Raw genomic sequence first — 13,667 nt, 5'->3', positions numbered from 1 at the left:
AGGTATCATTTCATTTTCGTGATTTAATTCCTGCAACATGACAGTGGGACACACCTTTAAAAAGAAACTGCCTTAAGAGGTGGAACAAGTGCAAGGGGGGAGGGGCAGGCATGCGCCTCAAAGGCACTCTTGGGATCTTTCCTACAGAAACAAATCCAGTAAAACCAAGAAAGGCCAGTCGTTCTAAACTCAGTAGGAGCCCTCGTAAGAAGCAATTTATCAAAATTAAAATATTTCACAGATCATTTCTCCTGAAAAGTTTTCATGCTGTCAATAATCTGCAATTCTTTTCCTCTTGGAGTAGCAGTTTCTGCCTCCCTAATAAAATTATTTTTTTAAAAAAAGGCCAAGGTCCAGGAGTGTCAGGAGGACCCTCGGAGGGCGCCACCTACCCCCATCAGGCCGGCCGCCGGCAGAGAAAGCCCGCCCGAGGACTTATCCTTGCAGAGAGGGTTCTTCAGAGTCGCCGCGGGGACCGAAATAGACACCCTTTAGAGAGCAGAAGGCTGGGTACCCGCCTTCCCTCCGCCCCGCCCGGGGAAAGCGGACCCGAGTCCCACACTCACCATCGCCGCTCGCCGAGCCGCGGTCGCCCCCCGGGGCCGCGCGGGGCTCGGGGCCGACGCCAAGTTCAAACCTCGCCGCCGCTCGGAGGAGGCGGCGCGGGGCATCGCCGGCGGGGCCGGGCCGCGCTTAACAATGGGAGGCTCGGCCGCGCCCTGCGCCCCGGCTACAGCCGCGAGCCCGGGGCGCGGGGCTGCTGGGGGTGAAGCGGGACGCCGGGCCCGGAGGGTGCGGGGGCGCCCGATCACCACGCCTACCGGGCCGCCGGGGCCGAGCCGGAGGGGCCGCGCTCGCTCCGCGCTCGCCACCAGGTAATCGCACAGGAAGCCTCGCCGATTGGCCCGGCCGCTCAGGACGGGATTTGCATTTCAATGGCAGCGCTAGCTCCCTAAGGTTTGAAAAAGGATTCCCGGCTACAGGAGCCGGGCTCCGCTCGCCGCCGCTCCGCCGTCCACGTCCTCGGGTCCTCGTGGTATTCAGGGGGCCGACTCACACACTCGGGCGCTGCTTGATCGGTTCACAGTCAGAAAGGTGTCTTAACTCCACCTCCCCGCCCATTTTGAAGTGAAGGGGGGGATCCCAGAACAAAATACCCACTTCAAAAAGCCCGCGCTCGCTTTTCAGGGGCTATATAGTTAGTAATTGATCAAATGAAGCATGAATGAACAAGGTAAAAAGTTCACATCTTTAAAAAAAACAAAAAACAAAGCTCGCATTACATGGAAAATAGCCATCCTTTTTCTCCGTGTGTTCTTTTTCCCGTATAAATCAACTGGAGAGCTTCAGGTTGTTTCTGATAGCTAATGCTGTTGAAACCTCCCTTCCCAGTTCTTTTGTTTCCTGAGCATCATCTCTAGATGAGGAACAGGTGATTATTAACAGGTTATGACTGTAATCTTACAGGAAATTCTGGATTCAGCTTTGCAAACTTTGGGGTCTTAGGCAGTATACACACCTGAATTTATTTTGCATTGAGATAGAGGTACTCCTTTAATATTCTTAAGGAGGGTATGGTGCTATTTTCAGTTTCATCTTTCTTTAAAGGCTCTTCCAGCCTCTAACAGAGGTGGGAAAAAAAATTTTTTTTTCTGTAAAAAGTGCGTTTCTTAATGACTTTCACATGCATCTCCAGGGATCAACAGTAAGGTTTGAAATTGGCTTTATTTCTTCTCCCTCAAGCAGAATGCCTGTTAAAATTTTATTTTATATATAGTAGTTTTTAATATATTATTTTATATATATCAGGTTCTATATTTAGGGTGATAAACACACATATAGACCCAGAAAAGAGAATGTCTAATTAGGTAGGAACTAGAAACCTCAGTTCCCATAGAGTTAATATTATTTGCCTTTACTTGGCTGTGCTTTTTATAATATCCTGGCACAATGCAGAAGAATTGGGGGCTACAAAAACTACTAAATAAACCTCTTTATAGATATTTTCAAGAACAGGATTCCCCCTCCCCCAAGGTATTACCCCCCTCCCCTTGAAGTTGTATTTTCTTTGCATCATGGTATCACTGCTGCTGCTAAGTCGCTTCAGTCGCGTCCGACTCTATGCCATCCCATAGACGGCAGCCCACCAGGCTCCGCCGTCCCTGGGATTCTCCAGGGAAGAACACTGGAGTGGGGTGCCATGTCCTTCTCTGTCATGGTATCACAGGCATGTACAAATATATATACACCTGCCACACAGCCAGAGGAGTACCCACCCACATTGTTGCTAGGTGTTAGAAGCAGGGAGGCTAATGTTGCCTGTTCTGTGTCCTAATGTCCTGTGGGGATCTAGATTTAGGTGGAAGCAGATGATGCTCAGAACTTAAGCTTTAAACAAGGTGGTCAGTCCTTACTGCTTAGAAAGCACATTGCAGCTGCCGCCATGTCAAGGAAGTAAGGCGTATTAACTGAGGACGCAGCCAGGAGCTCTGTAGGCAGAGGAGATAAGACCTCCTCCCCTGCTGCCCTGCTACCTTGTTTCCTGAGTGCCCAGGGTCAGGTGAAACCTTGTAAGGCTGGACCAGATTCCTCTACTCTTGTGCAAAACATCACTTTAAATTGGCGATTCAAAACACACTGTGGCCACTGAAAATAAATGCATGGTTACCAAAGGGGAAAGGGGGGAAGGGATATATTAGGAGTTCGGGATTAGCAGATACAAACTACTATATATAAAATAAACAAGGTCCTGCTGAAAAGCATAGGGAACTATATTCAATATCTTGTGATAACCTATAATGGAAAAGAATATATATATATATTTAAACCACTTTGTTGCACACTGGAAACTAACATAACATTGTAAATCAACTATACTGCAATTAAAAAAAAATGTTTTAGAAACACTTTAGATCCAATTTTTACCTCCCACATAGACTTCATGACACCGGTTAAATCCATCACTATGACAGGAATTCCTGGGCTTCCGCTGTACCACAGGTTCTGGAAAAACACTTTTTACTTCTACCTATAATTTAGATGTATTGCCAGATACTTGTAGATAAAAGGAAAACAAATTATCTCCTGGGATCAAAGGTGAGATTGGAAATGAAAAAATCTACACAGCAATAGAAAATTCGGCAAACTGCGCTCTGTTTGAGCTAGGAGTAAGTTCCCTCACCGGGTCCTTCAGTTCCCCTTCAAAATGGCCCATCCCTTCCTCCCAAAGCATAAATGATAAATGACTGTAAACCAGTTACACGTATCAGGTGTATATATGGATAAATGCCAAGACGGTTTCTGTCAAGTCATGCTGCCTTTTAGTTCCGACATCAAGATCACTCCCAGAAATAGTGCATTACACTAGAATCCAGAGCGTTTTATTTTTTCTAGTGAAAACAGATATACTGATCAAGAAATAAAGCTTTAAACATGCTACAATATTTTACGAGGGGGTAACAAATATGAAAAATACACAACCTAATCTTAGAGAAAGGGTTTGCTTGGCCAATCCGCAACCTGCTGTTTGCATATTTTTTCTTTTGTTTAAAGTTATGATTCTTTTAAACATCTTTATTATGATATAAGGCTTCCCAGGGTGGTGCTAGTGGTAAAGAATCTGCCTGCCAATGCAGGAGACCAGACGCAAGGGATGAAGGTTCAATCCCTGGGTCAGGAAGATCCCCTGGAGTAGGAAATTTGACTCTAGTATTCTTGCCTGGAAAATTCCACGGGCAGAGGAGCCTGGCAGGCTACAGTCCATGGGGCTGCAAAGAGTCGGACATGACTGAGCAACTAAACACACACGCATTATGACATAATTTACGTACCATATGGTTTACACTTGGTCAGAGGCACATTTTTGCCCTTTCCTCCCCAACTTTCGCCAATTCCTTTTCTTCCCACCTCTCTCTCTTAAAAAAAATATATATATATATATATATATATATATATATATATATATATATATATATATATTTGTTGTGGACCATTTTTAAAGTAGTTATTGAATTTGTTCCAATATTTCTTCTGTTTTATGTTTTGGTTTTTTGGCCAGAAGTATGTGGGATCTTAGCTCCCCAACCAGGGATTGAACCCTCACCTCCTGCATTAGAAAGTGAAATCTTAACCAGTGGATCACCAGGGAAGTCCCTTCCCACTTTTCTTAATTAGTTTAACCTGCAAACCCAAATTTCAATTTGAGTTAAATATGATAACCTAAAAATATTTAAAATCACATTATATTAATCTATACTGATTAAGGACCTGACACAATTCGAATGGTCTGATTCATTCTGTATACACATTTAAAAGTTTGTCTTTCCACTACGATTATCAGGTCTTATTACTAAGGAGAAACCTGTGAGAATGAGTGTCTTTTTCAAACAAAAAGCTTAAGACATTTAGGATTACTGCCATATGTCTCTAAATTCCAATCTCAGCAGTTATTCTTTGAATTTTTAAATTTTAGTCTAATACATTTAGTTATATCTTTAAAGAAACTACATATAGAAATCATATATGTGATTTGGATTTGAATTTATTTCACAAATTTAGCTTCTTTTCTATATTACGGTAATAAGTTTTTAATATATATTGTACTTTCTTAAATGTCACTTAGGAATAGTCAGTTATTCAGGTGGAGGTGGGGTTAGTCACTCAGTCATGTCCAACTCTATGTGATCCCATGGACTATAGCCCGCTAGGCTCCTCTATCCATGGGATTTCCCAGGCAAAGATACTGGAATGGGTTGCCATTTCCTTCTTTAGGGGATTTTCTCAATCCAGGAATCAAATCCAGGTGGCTCACAATGTCGGCAGATTCTTTACCACCTGAGCCACCAGGGAAATCCAGTCAACCATTACTTCTTACCAATTCAGTTTGGCCTTTTTCTATTATTCCAAGTAAATAAAGTTTTCATATGAAGAATGTAAGTATTTGAAACATGACTCTTTGCTAAATAGTAACAGTAACAGCAACTATAAGCTCTTGCCATAGCTATACAATAAATTCCCTGTTTCATCTGTGCTCTTCTTTTGGATGTTGACACCTTAGAAAAACAGTGTCAAAATCTGTTGAATATTGAAAATCAGAAATAATACTCTTGATTGATTCAGAGAGAAAATATTAGGAAGAACATATGGGGTCCTCCCTTCTCAAATGGCTATTTATTTGGGTTTAATGTGAACTTTTCATAACTTCGAATGTAATATTCACTTTGGCAAATATTTTTGTTTTTTTGAACCACTCACAGAAAAATGTGAAAAACAAGTGAACAACCATCCTAACTGAATAAAATGTTAAAATGGATATTGAAAGTAAGGAAATACATTTAAGACTGCTTTAAACCTGGGAAAGACTTTATTTCATGAAGTGATGATTGTAACAGGAAAGGGGGAAACCCTATATACTTTCAGCTTCTCAGAGTTAGTTACCCTCTCTCACAGAGACCTTTCTCATAAATAGCCCAGTAAGCCTGCAAGTCCTCGGAGCTGACACTTTCCTCACTCTCTCTCTTCGTTGAAGGCATCTTCTGCTGCTAGCAGCTGATTCATACTGACAAGAGCACCTCTGTGTTTCCTGCTGTTCTTTGTAGCCTCAGGACCAGGGCCCCAAGTAAAGACCTTTATGCAACCTAGTTATTACCAAGAAAGCTATTTAGAATCTTGCAAAGGTCAGAACCCAAGGAAAATAGGGAAGGACTAGGTAGGCCAAAGTTCAGTTACTATCTGCGACACTACAAATGCATGTCCGTACAGCATCCCTGGTGGCTCAGATGGTAGAGAATCCACCTGCAATGCAGGAGACGTAGGTTCAGTCTCTGGGTTGGGAAGATGCCCTGGAGAAGGAAATGGCAACCCACTCCAGTACTCTTGCTTGGGAAATCCCATGGACAGAGGAGCCCAGCAGGCTGCAGTCCATGGGGTTGCAAAGAGTTGGACTCGACTGAGCAACTAAGCACACACACAGCACTCAACAGCAGCAAGCATGGTTTTGTGGGTCAGCTGTAGGATCCAGTATCAAATCTGTATGCTGCTAAGTCACTTCAGTCGTGTCCGACTCTGTGGGACCCCGTAGACGGCAGCCCACCAGGCTCCTCCATCCCTGGGATTCTCCAGGCAAGAACACTGGAGTGGGTTGCCATTTCCTTCTCCAATGCATGAAAGTGAAGTCTCTCTGCCATGTCCGACTCTTAGCGACCCCATGGACTGCAGCCTACCAGGCTCCTCTGCCCATGGGATTTTCCAGGCAAGAGTACTGGAGTGGGGTGCCATTGCCTTCTCCTTCAAATCTGTATAGGTCTAAACAGAAGCGAAATGAAGAACAGAACTAGCAGAAGGACAGTTTTTGTCGGTGAAGGAAGACAGCAAAATGGAAATATAAGAGATAAAGGCCATTTTCAATGTTAGCAGGGAAGGGTGGTTCACTGATTAAGCAACAGGTCAGCAGCTTCAAGTGATACTGGAGACAAGGATTGACAATATTCTTTCTAGTTTGAAAGACTGAAACACGTCCTGGAGACTGGAAACAACCTAAATGTACATATAGAAAATGGTTAAATTAATTGTGAAGCATATCGTGCAGCATTTAAAAGGCAAGAGGCAGACCTATACGTAGTGACACAGAAAAGACACAGTGATTAAGGAACTTGCCCGGGGTCATATGGGTACTAAGACAGAGAGCCAGGATTCACACCAGGATGGAAGAGAGCACAGCTCAAAGTGTTAACCACGAATACCTACTTAACAGGCTCATGGGGGGATTCATGGTATGATGCAAGATGTGTATTGTCATTTTGAAAGAATAGAGAAGCATTTCCTGTACTTGTTTATGTCATTATAATTACCTGCTCCAATGTAAGGTGATCAGTATACAGTACAGTGTAAAATCTGTAATAGGATAACATGCTTTTCTTTTTAAACATTGATATTCCTAATTTAAAAATGGATAATATTCTTTATAAACATTCAAGTATTACAGAAATAACAGATATAGAATGAATGTCCCATGTAATCCTAAATTGCTCCCCAAATCATTATCCATTGTTGGGTGGAAATTCCTCCAGCTCTTCTCTTTTATGGATGCTGACATGTTATCATTTTGTATGTTAATATTAACATATTTTTTCCAATAGATGATCACACTGTTTTCTAACATGCATTTTCATTTAATAATTTCAGACACCTCTCATGATGAAGGTGAAAGAGGAGAGTGAAAAAGTTGACTTAAAACTCAACATTCAAAAAACTAAGATCATGGCATCCAGTCCCATCACTTCATGGTAAATAGATGGGGAAACAATGGAAATAGTGACAGGTTTTATTTTCTTGGGCTCCAAAATCACTGCAGATGGTGACTGCAGCCATGAAATTAAAAGATGCTTACTCCTTGGAAGAAAAGCTATGACCAACCTAGACAGCATATTAAAAAGCAGAGACATTACTTTGCCAACAAAGGTCCATCTAGTCAAAGCCATGGTTTTTCCAGTGGTCATGTATGGATGTGAGAATTGGACTATAAAAGAAAGCTGAGCACCGAAGAATGGATGCTTTTGAACTGTGGTATTGGAGAAGACTCTTGAGAGCCCCTTGGACTGCAAGGAGATCAAACCAGTCAATCCTAAAGGAAATCAACCCTGACTATTCACTGGAAGGACTGATGCTGAAGCTGAAACTCCAATACTTTGGCCACCTGATGCAAAGAGCTGACTTGTTACAAAAGACCCTGATGCTGGGAAAGACTGAGGGCAGGAGGAGAAAGGGATGACAGAGGATGAGATGGTTGGATGGCATCACCGACTCAATGGACATGAGTTTGAGGAAACTCTGGGAGATGGTGAAGGACAGGGAGGACTGGTGTGCTGCAGTCCATGGGTTGGACATGACTGAGCAGCTGAACAACAACAACTCCATGTCAGAAAATACAGTTTCATTTTATTTCCTTTAAAAGTTGTGTAGGATTCTCAGAACTTTCTAAGCTCACAGAAGAGCTTAGATAAGAGAATTTTCCCATTTACCTTTTCCTCTCCACCTCTGCCTTTTCCTTCTCTCTCCTTCATCCATTTCAGTTCAAATACCACTTACTAAGTGCACCTGCTAACTGCAAGGTATGAAGCATACAGGATGGATGAGGTTGTAGTCTTGACTTCAAGGAGCTCAACTTACTGGGAAACTCAGATATCTAAAGAAATTATTTCAGTAGAAGGTGATAAGGATAGTTAGGTCTTATGGTCAAGAGCATGAATTGGATTCAAGAGCTTGCTAGCAGTATGCGAGGTTAATTGATCTCACTAAGCCTTAGTTTTTCCTCTATAAAATAAGAATAATTACACCTCCCATTGGTTTTTGCAAAGATTATATGAACCAATCATTCAGTGTGTGTCTCTGGGAGGCAGGAGTAACTGTGAGATATTAATGGTTCTTATTCCCGCCAATGGATTTCCTCATAGTCCTGTCTTTCCTCCCAGTTAGTGTCACTGACTGACCAAGGAAGGGATGACTCAGCAGAATTTTTATATCATAAAAGAATCCAGACTTAAGATCTGAAAGAATACTCAGTTAGAGCCAGTTTTTCTCCAAAAGACATTACAGCTTTCTAGAATGAATAAAGAAGGGCAAGGAGAGTCAGAAGGGAAGTGAAGGGGAGCTAGAAGCTGGAGCCCCTCTAAATGCTACCCAATGCAAGATGGAAGCTCCAGGTAGGTGAAATGATTTGAGAGCAGAAACTACGGGGGTTCCGATCCCAAGCAAAAGCCTGGAGAATTGGCTCAATCCAAGAGCTGCTGGGAACTCAGCACAGAGGAGGAATCAAAGAAATGTCTATGCAGTACAGCTGGGCAGGAGAGAGGCTCAGGCTTTCACCAATCCTCCTAACCCAGAGTGGTCCAGGAGAAGCAGAAGGTGTCTGGTAAACCCAAGGAGGGCACAGGTGCCTGATGGATCTGAGGAGGCTGCAGACACCACTACCCCAACTTGGATGTGATCAGACATGTCAGACACCAGCATGGGGAGATGGTGACATGGAGACCAAAGGGACAACTTTATCCAACTTCCCTACAACATACACACACACACACACATACACACCTGGACTTTGTCTCAGCACCTCACAACTCAGCTGCAACCTTAGGAGCTGGAAGAGATGGGTTGGCTGACACTGCTTGTGTCTCCTTGCTGAATGAGGTCTCAAAACAGAAATTATAGTCTATTTTTTTTTTAAGGAAACAGATACATTTCTCCCATAATTGTGTTTTTGGCTCAAGATTTGTAACCACTGCTGCTGCTGCTACTGCTGCTGCTAAGTCACTTCAGTCGTGTCTGAGTCTGTGCGACCCCATAGACGGCAGCCCACCAGGCTCCTCCATCCCTGGGATTCTCCAGGCAAGAACACTGGAGTGGGTTGCCATTTCCTTCTCCAATGCATGAAAGTGAGAAGTGAAAGTGAAGTCGCTCAGTTGTGTCCAACTCTTCTCGACCCCATGGACTGCAGCCCACCTGGCTCCTCCATCCATGGGATTTTCCAGGCAAGAGTACTGGAGTGGGGTAACCATGCAAAGTGCTCAGCCCTATCCCCGTGCCTAGCACACAAGAGCTCAAACATAGTATCTCTTTTTATCTCACTAAATAGATGTATGTGCTGGTAGCAAATAGAGGAGAGGAGATTTATGTCCGGGAAGGATGTAGAGAAGCTGTTTGAGACAGGTTCTGTAGGATGTACACGAGCTCACTTGGGTAGGAAGAGAGGAGGAAAAGGTCAGGATGGAACATGTTTAAAGGTCCCGAAGTATCAAATAGCACAGACCGATTGGGGAACCGGAAGAAACATGGCAGGAATGGGCAGGTGGTGAACAGCATAGCTACAGAGGCAGATGGTAGCAGAGGAGGCTTTTAGATCACTTTCAGGATTTAGACTTTCCTTTGTAGGCAGTGAGAAACACTTTCCGATAGTGTCATGATTGGATCTGTACCTTCAAGAAGTCATGCTGGTGGCATGTGAAGGATGAACTGAATGGGAAGTGATGGGCTCATTGATTTTACCACTAGGGTGGGCTCCCACTCCTGTGGGTTCAGTGTTGCATCGTGGTTAATAGTGCAGTCTCTGGGAGGAGAATATTCAGATTTGAATCCTGGCCATAGCACCTACTATGTGACCTCAGGCTGGTCATTACCAGCTCCCTGAAGCAATGTTCTCTTCTATAAAATGAGAGCTAAAACTGAACCTGAGTCATACACTTGCTGGACTTTTAGATGTAAAACTTTATATGATACACTTAGAAGAATGCCTGGCATAATGCCTGCCTATTCAATGTTCAGTCAGTTCAGTTTAGTCGCTAAGTCATGTCCAACTCTTTGTGACCACATGGACTATACAGCACACCAGGCTTGCCTGGAATTTGGCTTCACCATCTCCTGGAATTTGCTCAAACTCAGGTCCATTGAGTGGGTGATGCTATCCAACCATCTTATCTTCTGTCGTCCCCTTCTCCTCCTGCCTTCAATCTTTCCCAGTACCAGGGTCTTTTCCACTGAGTTGGCTCTTCACATCAGGTGGCCAAAGTGTTAAAGCTTCAGCTTCAGCATCAGCCTTTCCAATGAATATTCAATGTTAGGCTGTACTTATAATCACAGTTAACTTTGCATAGAGGAGAATGATGACCATGCCAGAGAATGATGGTAAAATCTTCAGTTCTGGATATTCATTTCAATTTTGGTCCAAATTTCATGGGAGAAAAGCCACTTTGTAAATTCACTTGTAAAAAGTGCTCAGGTCAAGCACAATTCAAACAATGAAATCTCACTAGCTTAAAAGTGACTATAGTCGTGCTGGCAAAAGGGTTTTCCCTTTTAAGTCCTAAAGCTCCAAACAGGATTGACGTGAACTGTGAACAGCTGCCACCTCCCATCAGCGGCAGCAACCTTCCGGAAGAAGGTGAAGTGTGCTTGGTATGTGAAGGGGAAAAAGAAAAAGACATGTGATCTAGGTGACAATGAGAACTGTCAGCCCAGAACCCTGAAAGTTAAAACTCCAGAAGTGACGGGTCCTTAAGAGCATGGGTTCAGCTGGAGTGCTTTCAAATACCAGTACGTCCTTGTCACCAGGAGACTGGGGAGGTGGAGTGGCCAAGGGCAATCAAGGCTAAGCCAGCCAGCATTCTCAGCCTAACCTGGGCCTGCACACAAGCGTGAACATTGTTTTCTATCAAGGGAGCTGAGTGTCTGCATTGATGGTGCCTAGGAAGCCTAAGAACTGAGGATTGAAATCTTTTCTGGGACATAACCCAAAATGTTTTGATGAAAGGTGTAAACCTTATTTTTTTTTCTTTCTAGAAAAATATTAATAAGTTAATGAAGATATAGATGAAGATAAATAAGGACTGGGGAAAGGTGTGAGGAAAGGGAGGCATAATCAATTTAGGGATGCAATGCAGTGCAATTTCTGCCACTGGTTTGCAGCTTGTATTTTAACAAGGACTGCTTCCTTGTCTGAGTGCCTGCGTGGTGGCTGGGTGGGGAGAAATTGCCACTGAGACAATGCAGGAGATAAGAGAAGAAAAGGAAGAAAGACTGGGCAGCGTAGACTTGAGAAGAAAACAGCTGCATGCCTATGGGGCCATAGGAGGGGTGTTTTATGGTCTAGTTGAGTATCTGAATCTAATCATATGTAATATATAAATACAAAGCACAACTGGAAACAAAGACAGGTGATACTGTGATAAACTGGCATACATATTGAACAAATGGTTTCTAGAAATGTAACTTGGTGCTTCCCTGGGGGTCCAGTGGTCAAGAATCCGCCTTGCAATGGCAAAGCCCAGCTGGTTCAATCCCTAGCCCAGGAAGATCCCACATGCCTCAAAGCAACTAAGCCCGTGAGCCACAACTTCTGGGCCAGTGCTCTAGAGACCTCAAGTCACAGCTACTGAGCCCACACACTGCAGTTGCTGAAGCCTGTGCACCTAGAGCCTGTGCTCCGCAACAAGATAATTCACTGCAATAAGAAGCCGGAGCATGCACCAAGCATGCTCACCACAGCTAGAGAAAGCCTGCTTGCAGCAATGAAGACCCAGCACAGCCTCCCCCCATCAAAGAAAATAAACAAATAAATCTTTTTTCCAAAAAAGAAATGTGTCTTAATGTCTAAAGGCACCATGATATTCCACTACTTACAAACTCTTTTTTATTGTAAAGAGCTCCTCCCCTGACAAAGAGAATTCATCAAAAACACCAACAATTATTTCTTCATAATGATACAAAACATCAACAAAACCAAATTATTATTCTTTTAATTGATTTGGTCTTTCTATCATATCCAGAATTTTAGGCCTTTCAAAAAGGACATCTTATTCATAGCATCAAGACATCAATTCTACTGACTAGGTTTTCTTCCTAAGTTTGTATTATAGGAAGTCTTGAAAGTGAAAAGTGAAAGTGGAGGTCGCTCAGTTGTGTCCAACTCTACATAGTCCATGGAATTCTCCAGGCCAGAATACTGGAGTGGGTAGCCTTTCCCTTCTCCAGGGGATCTTCCTGCCCAGGGGTCGAACCCAGGTCTCCTGCATTGCATGTAGATTCTTTACCCGCTGAGCCACAAGGGAAACCCTAAATATACATAAGTATTTTAAGTATTTAAATGACATCAACATTGCTAAACGCTGCTTTAAGAACAACCCATGGTGCTACAAAAGTATAACTTCAAGAGATAAAAACAAGAAAGGCTGTTAGGGTAAAACCAACCGGAATTTTTAAAATGTAAATGACTTGCTTTGACAATTTACTGTTAATGAAATTTAGGCAGCATGGTATTTAATGTCTACATATTTTTTTAAAGGGAGTTAAATCTCTTAGTTTTTTTTTTTTTAATTACCTTATCTTCATTTGTAAACTTATTTTTGAAAATAAAAGTTTTCCACTACCTAGTGGGCAACTTCATTGTTCTTGAAGTATTGGGGTCTCTAGCTCTGCAAATAAAAACAAAGAAATGCAGCTTCTGTTTACTTTTTTGGCAGTCTCATTTTAACTACTGACTTAAGCCAATTTGTCTCCCCTTATTTTTTAAAAAAGCTACAAACAATGTGCTTTAAAAAAAAGAGTCTAGTCACCAAGCACTATGATTAATAGTTCATTTACTAGGCTTTTTTCATTTGCCTCAAGTCACACAGTTTTATTTTATACTTTCACATGTAGATTCCACTAAGAGGAAAAACGTTCTCTGCTTTCCAGCTTGTTTGCTTTTAAGTACAACTTTCTCCCAGCAGGTGTTCAGGAAACTTTTCTACTCCAAGCCGGATGTCAGCATTATTCAGCATACTTTAGTTGCTCCTGCCTAGGAACCAGAAGATAAGATGGGGGAGAAAATTTATTTTTAAAGTTCTTATAATCAGCACCTGTGGGAGGTGTCCAGAGGGTGTTTGATTGACCAAAGGCAATACGATAGCAGAGTCCTGGGCAGGTCCTTGCAGGCTGCTGGCTGCCGTTTCTCAATGGTAGACCAGAAACAGCTGAGCGTAGCCTATGAGTAATAGTACCAGTCACCATCCATTTTGTGCCCAGTATTAGTTTTACTCCTGCCTTGGGATTTATATACCTTATTTCTAATTTTTACAACAATACCTCAGGGTAGCCATTTCTAGTCCTGTTTTACAGAAGAGAAACGGAAGCTCAGATTT

The 13,667-nt window shown here is 42.7% G+C and overlaps 1 protein-coding gene across 3 annotated transcripts in view; it reads right to left on the bottom strand.

The window, feature by feature from the left end:
- The window catches only part of SHROOM3 (shroom family member 3), a 329,764-nt gene that overhangs the window by 76,730 nt on the left and 239,367 nt on the right, over positions 1-13,667 (bottom strand). Inside the window, exon 1 of one of the 3 annotated variants that reach the window (XM_027544826.1) lies at positions 567-1,057. The exons of the other annotated variants lie outside the window; for them this stretch is intronic. The gene's annotated coding sequence lies outside the window, so the exon portion shown is untranslated. Of the gene's footprint in view, positions 1-566; positions 1,058-13,667 lie in introns of those variants that run through there. 3 annotated transcript variants of the gene reach the window in all.

This window comes from Bos indicus x Bos taurus, chromosome 6 (assembly GCF_003369695.1).
Source record: "Bos indicus x Bos taurus breed Angus x Brahman F1 hybrid chromosome 6, Bos_hybrid_MaternalHap_v2.0, whole genome shotgun sequence".
Classification (NCBI taxonomy): domain Eukaryota; kingdom Metazoa; phylum Chordata; class Mammalia; order Artiodactyla; family Bovidae; genus Bos; species Bos indicus x Bos taurus.
Note: the sequence above shows the minus strand (reverse complement) of the source record. Positions and strands in the feature narration are given on the sequence as shown.